Raw genomic sequence first — 6266 nt, 5'->3', positions numbered from 1 at the left:
AAAGAAAGAAAGAGCAAGAAAGAACGAAAGAAAGAAAGAAAGAAAGAAAGAAAGAAAGAAAGCAAGAAAAAGAAAGAAAGAGAAAGAAAGGAAAGAAGGAAAGGGGAAAGGAGGAAAGAAAGGAAAAGAAGAAAGAAAAGTTACAAGCCAGTTAGAAAAGTGAGGCTCCTCTACTTCTTTTGCCCTCACTCAGTCCCATCATGTGATGCCCTCTACCATATTAAGATGCACAAGAAGGGCCTCCCAAGACTCCAGCACCATGCTCTTGGACTTCCCAACCTCCAGAACCATGAGTTAAATAAACCTGTATTTATAAATTACCCAGTCTCAGATTTTCTGTTATGGCAGTAGAAAATGGACTAAGCAGTCTTGAACAAAGTTTTCCTTGCCTGTTTGATTTTACCACTGCAATCTTTGCTTTGATGCTGTTCATTTCAGTCTTCCTTCCCTTAATAAAGACACTTCTTTATTCTAAGCCTGTGCTCTGATTTCACACCCTAGGCTAGCTCTTCATTTACCCCCTCACCCTGCATGGGTTCAAAATCCCACACAAGGCTAGTTCTTGATTTAGTCCTTCACCCCATGCAGGTTTAGAGTCCTACCCCAGGCTAGCCTTTCACTTTAGGCTCCACCCTTGAAAGCACCCCATCGTCACCAGGGCCATCATCTTAGGCTCTGACTTTCGGCTCAGGGCCACCCTGACTCCTCCCCTCTCCCATCACACACATCTAGCTAGCTCTACCCATGTAATGGTCTTAAGACTGAATTATTTGGAAGTGGAAGAGAGAAAAAAAGAGAAGGGAAGGGAAGGAAGAAGAAGTTACTCATTTAATTCAAGACATTCTTGCCCTGGGTATTTATTAGAATATATAAAGGAGCTTTGAACAATTACTGATGCTTGGCCCTATTCCTAGAGATATATGATTACACAGTAGAGGCCCTAGGCATCTGGGTTTTTTCTTTTGGAAAGTCCACATTGGTGTCATGTGCACTGTGAGGTGAGAACCATTGCTCTAATAGGGGTGAAAAGGAGCAGACTGTAGGGGTTACATAGGAACAAGTATCATTGGGACTTGCAGGTGGCATGGTGGTTAAGGATGCTAGACTCCCACATGGCCAACTGTGGTCTGAGTCCCGGAACTGTTGGCTTGCTTTCTCACTTTCCCTCTTTCTTTCTCTCTGGTCAATTTTTAAAAAATAATAATAACAACTAATAAAGTTAAATAATGCTTTTAATTTAAAAAACTGTGGTCTGAGTCCCGGAACTGTTGGCTTGCTTTCTCACTTTCCCTCTTTCTTTCTCTCTGGTCAATTTTTTAAAAATAATAATAATAATAACAACTAATAAAGTTAAACAATGCTTTTAATTTTAAAAAAAATAAGAATAAATGTCATCAGATAAAAGTGATGAATATTGGGACTAGCAGTTAGCATAATGGCTATGTCACTAGACTCTCATGTAGTCGACCGTGGTTCTAGTCCCAGACCCGGTGGCTTAAATTCACACTGGGCGTATGTGCGTGCATGCCCACGCTCTCAAGAGGAGTATGGAGGAGAAGGGATTGCGGTGTGGCCACTCCCCCTGGGGGGGGTGATTTCTCACTTTCTGTCTCTCTGTCTCTCTCTGTCTTTCTGGTAAGCACATGAGCCCTATAACAACAACAAAAAAAAGCGATGAATATTAAAATTACCAGGGAGTGATAAGTGGAGAGCCTATGAAATGATGCTATTGAGAGAGAGAAAAAGCTTAAAGAAAAAAAAAAAAGTGTAGTATACTGAGCAGTATACTTGAAGTAATACTCCTTAGGGCCTGATAAAAGTTCTCAAATATTAAATTAGTATATATATATTTTTTAAGTTTATTTATTTATTTCATGAATGAGAGAAAGAGAAGGAAACAGCACCTAATAGAGCCCCAAGCCAAGAACCAACCTCAGATTTTAACTAGGTCTTGATTATAGGCATGTGTGTGTCCAGTGTATTCAGAGGGGTCTGCAGGACCTTGAATCAGGAAATTTCTTGTGTGTATTGGCTCACAGAACATCATATTCTATCACCGTGCCTCTATCTGGTCACTTGAATTTATGTTTTTTAATATATAAATAGAAAAACAATGAAAGGAAGTAAACAATAGGAAATACAGTGCTTAGATAATATGGATTTTCTCCCTTCTTGATATATTCTTACATTTGTATTTTCTAAGTTTGAAAATGAGCATATATTCATAATGAAAAAATAAGTTTTAAGATTTATTTATGTATAATGATATTTTTAAAAATACGTGTTTAATGTATTCATCTTGATGAGTTTAGGCATGTGCATATACTGATAGCATCACAACAACCAAGTTACTAAACATATTCAACACCTCTGAAATAAAGAAATAATGTTTCTCTTTTTTTTAATGATGAGATAAATAGTGACTCAGCAGGGAGAATAATTTGGAAGCTCTATATTATTTTACTAGGGCTACCGTAACATAGCACCACAAATTGGGTATAAACAGCAGATCGTCTCACAGTTCTGGAGACTGGAAGTCCAGGTTCAGGGGTCACTAGGGTTGATTTCTTCAGAACCCTCTCTCCTTGGCTTATAGATGACTAGTTTTTTCACCTGTATCTTTACTTGGTCTTTTCTCTGTGTATGTCAGTGTCCCGATTTACACTTCTTCTTTTTTTAAAGAATTATTTTATTTAACTTTATTTATTTATTTATTTCAATTTGACAAAAGAGAGAGTGAGAAAGTGAAAAAGAAAGCAAGCAAGCAAGCCACCAGGTTCAGGACTTCAACTGTGCTTGGCCATGTGGGAGTCCAGCACTCCTAGCCACCATGCCACCTGCTGGCTCCCCAAATTTCCTCTTCTAAGGACACTGGTCAGATTGGATTAATACCCACCTTAATGACCTGATTTTAACTTAATTAATTCCTTAAAAATTGTGTCTCCACACAGTGATAGCCTGAGGTACTAAGGGATAGGACGATAACACATGAGTTCAGAAGGGGGAGGGGGCCCCGAATCATCCCATAACAGGCATTTAGATCACACTGAGTTTTTAATGTCCTCCCTGGTGTTTCTATTCTCTTTATATGGTGGGTAGTTGTATTTTGCTTTGGTTGGTTTTGCTGATTTCTTAGCTCTATGACTTAAAAATCTGTGTGGTAAACAGTTTCTAAGCAGTGGTTCAAATTGTTTGATAACTTCCTGTGGTGTAATTTTTTTAATTTTTTATTATCATCATAATCTTGTTTATATTACATTGGCTTGCATATAACTTTACAGTGTATGACATTGCTTTTTCAAAAGGGAATGCCATGCATGTCAGTCAATACAGAGACATTAATCTCCCCACTTCATCACTCAATATCTTTTCATTGTTTTTCCCAATCATTATTACTATTATCCAATTAGTTTTTTTTAAACAGTCGATCACTATTTCTCATTTGGCTTGTAAAAAGACTTTACCCATCATGAAGTACTTCTCAGACCAATCCAGTTGAGAATACTATACATGTCATCATCAACAGTTAATAAGCCATATCTGTTTCTCACTAACGTCCTGCCTCTCTATTGTTCTCTTGCTATCTTTCTCTATCCTCTTCTCTTCACACCCCTCATTCCACACCTGTGACGTAATTTTTTAAAAGTATTTTATACTTACCAAATCCAAATAAATACGTTATCAAGCAAAACTGAAACTCTCTGCATTTCTACTTCCTCATTCTGCCTCTGAAGGAGACTGCCCCCAGGAGGAGTCAGGGCAGCAGGAGACCAGAGAGCTTCACAGCTTAGTTACTTTGGTTTTCTAAAAAAAGGATCCTTAAACATTCTGTCTCCTAGCAATCAGAAGAGGAGTAAGAAAGCAAACGCTTAAAGGACCTATTTCAAGGTTCTGATATAAAAAGAGGAAGTTTTCAGGAAAATGCTGGTAAGTTACTGAATCATTAAACCTTTATTTTTTATGCTTATGGGGGGGACAGCTATTTTTAAAAACTCCAGCTGTACTTTTTATGTAAATGCATGTTCATACATAAACAATTACTTGTAAAAATGTAATTAGAAATAGCAATATATTAAGTACATATCAGTACGCATAACTGACACTGACTTTGTAAGTGCTATTCTAAATGTACCACTAGGTATAATTAGGGTGATGAGAACCAGATAGGATAGCAAGAGAGTTTCCGGTCCTGCAGATTGACAGAGGAAAAGAGGACAGAGAAACGATACAAAGAGGATCAGCCATTGAAACATACAAAGATTGGAAAGGAATTTGTAGTCTTGGGTAATTATGCCAAATTCTGCCTTCTGTCATGGAAGATGTTACTAAACATGCTATGCTTCATCAAAGATAATACCCTCCAGAGGCTAACTGTTCGATTTAAGTCTTTTCTTCATCTCCATCTCATACAGAAATTTGATTGACAACTAAAACCATTCAAAGTGCATCTCAGGAAAACGAAACTAACTTGCTGGTTGTGTTACTTTCATTTCGTCAGACTTCAGGAGGAGGGTGTGGGTAGCCCTCCTGGGCTGGAGCCAGGATTCTGTAGTGTCTTTCCCCCCCCCTTAGCTCTAAGAGTCCTTTAGAGCAGAGCAACTCCTCAGAGGCAGGGTGCTGGCGAGGCTCCCTCCCTCAGATGGGGTGGGTACCCACGCTTGTCCCTCAGCGCTCTGATGGTTTCCTATTGCCTCTTCAACCTCAGAGGAAAAAGCCATGTGCTCCCTAGAGAATGGCAGCCCGCTGCTCCCATGTCAATAATTAGCTTTATAAGATTTGTGTTCACAATTGTTCCAAGGAAGATGCAAGTCCCTAGAAAGACAGGAATTATGTCAAGGCAGTCTCAAAATCTGCCCACACTGATCGTGCTCATAGTGATCTGTACTCGGTTCCAATGTACATGTATGCAGCTGCTCTTAAAATGAATAGAGTGCAAGTTATGTGAAAGCACTACTGAATGTTTTACATTCAGATCATTATATCATCAACAGCGATTGTGTTGGAAGGGCAAGGTTGAGAATTGTTGGACTAATCGGTTGAAGGATGTAAGTGCGGTTCCTTTTGCAGCACCTCCTACACTAGACAGACACCCCGATGAGTCACTGGCTGTGTAAAGGCTGAAACATTGTAAAGAAGAAGAATCAGCTACAGAGAGACGTTCCTACTTCATTTCTAGGCTGGGGGTTTCTGTTGGAATTTCTGTATTCACTGGCTAAAACAAAAGAGAAAATCTGGAGTCCGGTCTCTCCTTTTTTTTTTTTGGAGAGGTTTTCGCTATAGGGAGCGTGCGCTCGCCAGACAGACAGAGAGAGACATAGAGACAGAAAGCGAGAAATCACCCCCCAGGGGGGATGGTCACGCCGCAATCCCTTCTCCATTCTCCTCTCAGGATCTTGGGCACGCACGCACACGCGCCCGGCGTGAGATTTAAGTCACCAAGTCCGAGACGCAAACCGCGGTCGAATACGTGGGAGTCCAGCGACATAGCCATTACGCTAACTGCTGGTTCCCCGTTCTCTCCATCTTTAAGAGATCCACAGAGAGGCTGATGGTTAGATTACTGCAAAAGTATTGTCTGATCTGAACATCTCAGCCCCTCGCCACAGCAGAGGCCTCAGGTGAAAACCACAGTGGTGCTGACTCGGATACTGAGTGCCCAGGGCAAAAAGAGTCCCTCTAGGGGAATCCTATATGAGAAATACCTCCTTTAGGGACTGCAAGTGACACACTGAAAATTAATAAAGTGTATTATAAAATGGGGGTTCTCACAGGACTGCAGGGAAAAAAACCGTATTTATTTATTTTCCTTTTTTTTTTTTTTTTTGATAGAACTTCCTTTTTATTCTTTGTGACCAAATAATAGAAGCTAAAGTTAGTTCTGGTCCACTGGGTAACACAGGAAAGATTTCCCCAGATTTCTGTCTGTGATTTCAGCCAAGTGAAATCACTGCCGTAGTCGTAAAATAAAGTACTTTGACCCACAGACATTGCTAGCCTAAGGATTTCAACAAACTCATTATTTATGTTACTCAGTCAACACATTTTTGTCAGGAAGCTATAATGGACTAAGCATTGTAAGATAAAAATCCTTATTCTTAAGGAGTGCACAGAATAATGGGTAGGGCAGAAAATAAACATAAATAGATAAAAGGTATGTGGCTATTCTATTATGATTAAGTTTTAATTTTTTAATTTTTAATTTTTTTAAAAGATGTTTGTCTTAAGGCATGTTCAGTCTCCAAGAGAGACAATAAGAGGGCAAGAGA

At 39.4% G+C, this 6266-nt stretch overlaps 1 protein-coding gene across 2 annotated transcripts in view; it reads left to right on the top strand.

The window, feature by feature from the left end:
- The first annotated feature begins 3721 nt into the window (after positions 1 to 3721).
- Positions 3722 to 6266, top strand: part of SAMD9L (sterile alpha motif domain containing 9 like) — a 21131-nt gene continuing 18586 nt past the window's right edge. For both annotated transcript variants that reach the window (XM_014582127.2, XM_006163490.3), the window contains exon 1: positions 3722 to 3927. The gene's annotated coding sequence lies outside the window, so the exon portion shown is untranslated. The remainder of the gene's footprint in view (positions 3928 to 6266) is intronic.

This window comes from Tupaia chinensis, unplaced genomic scaffold, assembly GCF_000334495.1.
Source record: "Tupaia chinensis unplaced genomic scaffold, TupChi_1.0 Scaffold142374_1, whole genome shotgun sequence".
NCBI classification, from domain to species: Eukaryota; Metazoa; Chordata; class Mammalia; order Scandentia; family Tupaiidae; genus Tupaia; species Tupaia belangeri.
The sequence above is the reverse complement of the archived record's forward strand: the minus strand, read 5'-3'. Positions and strand labels throughout refer to the sequence as shown.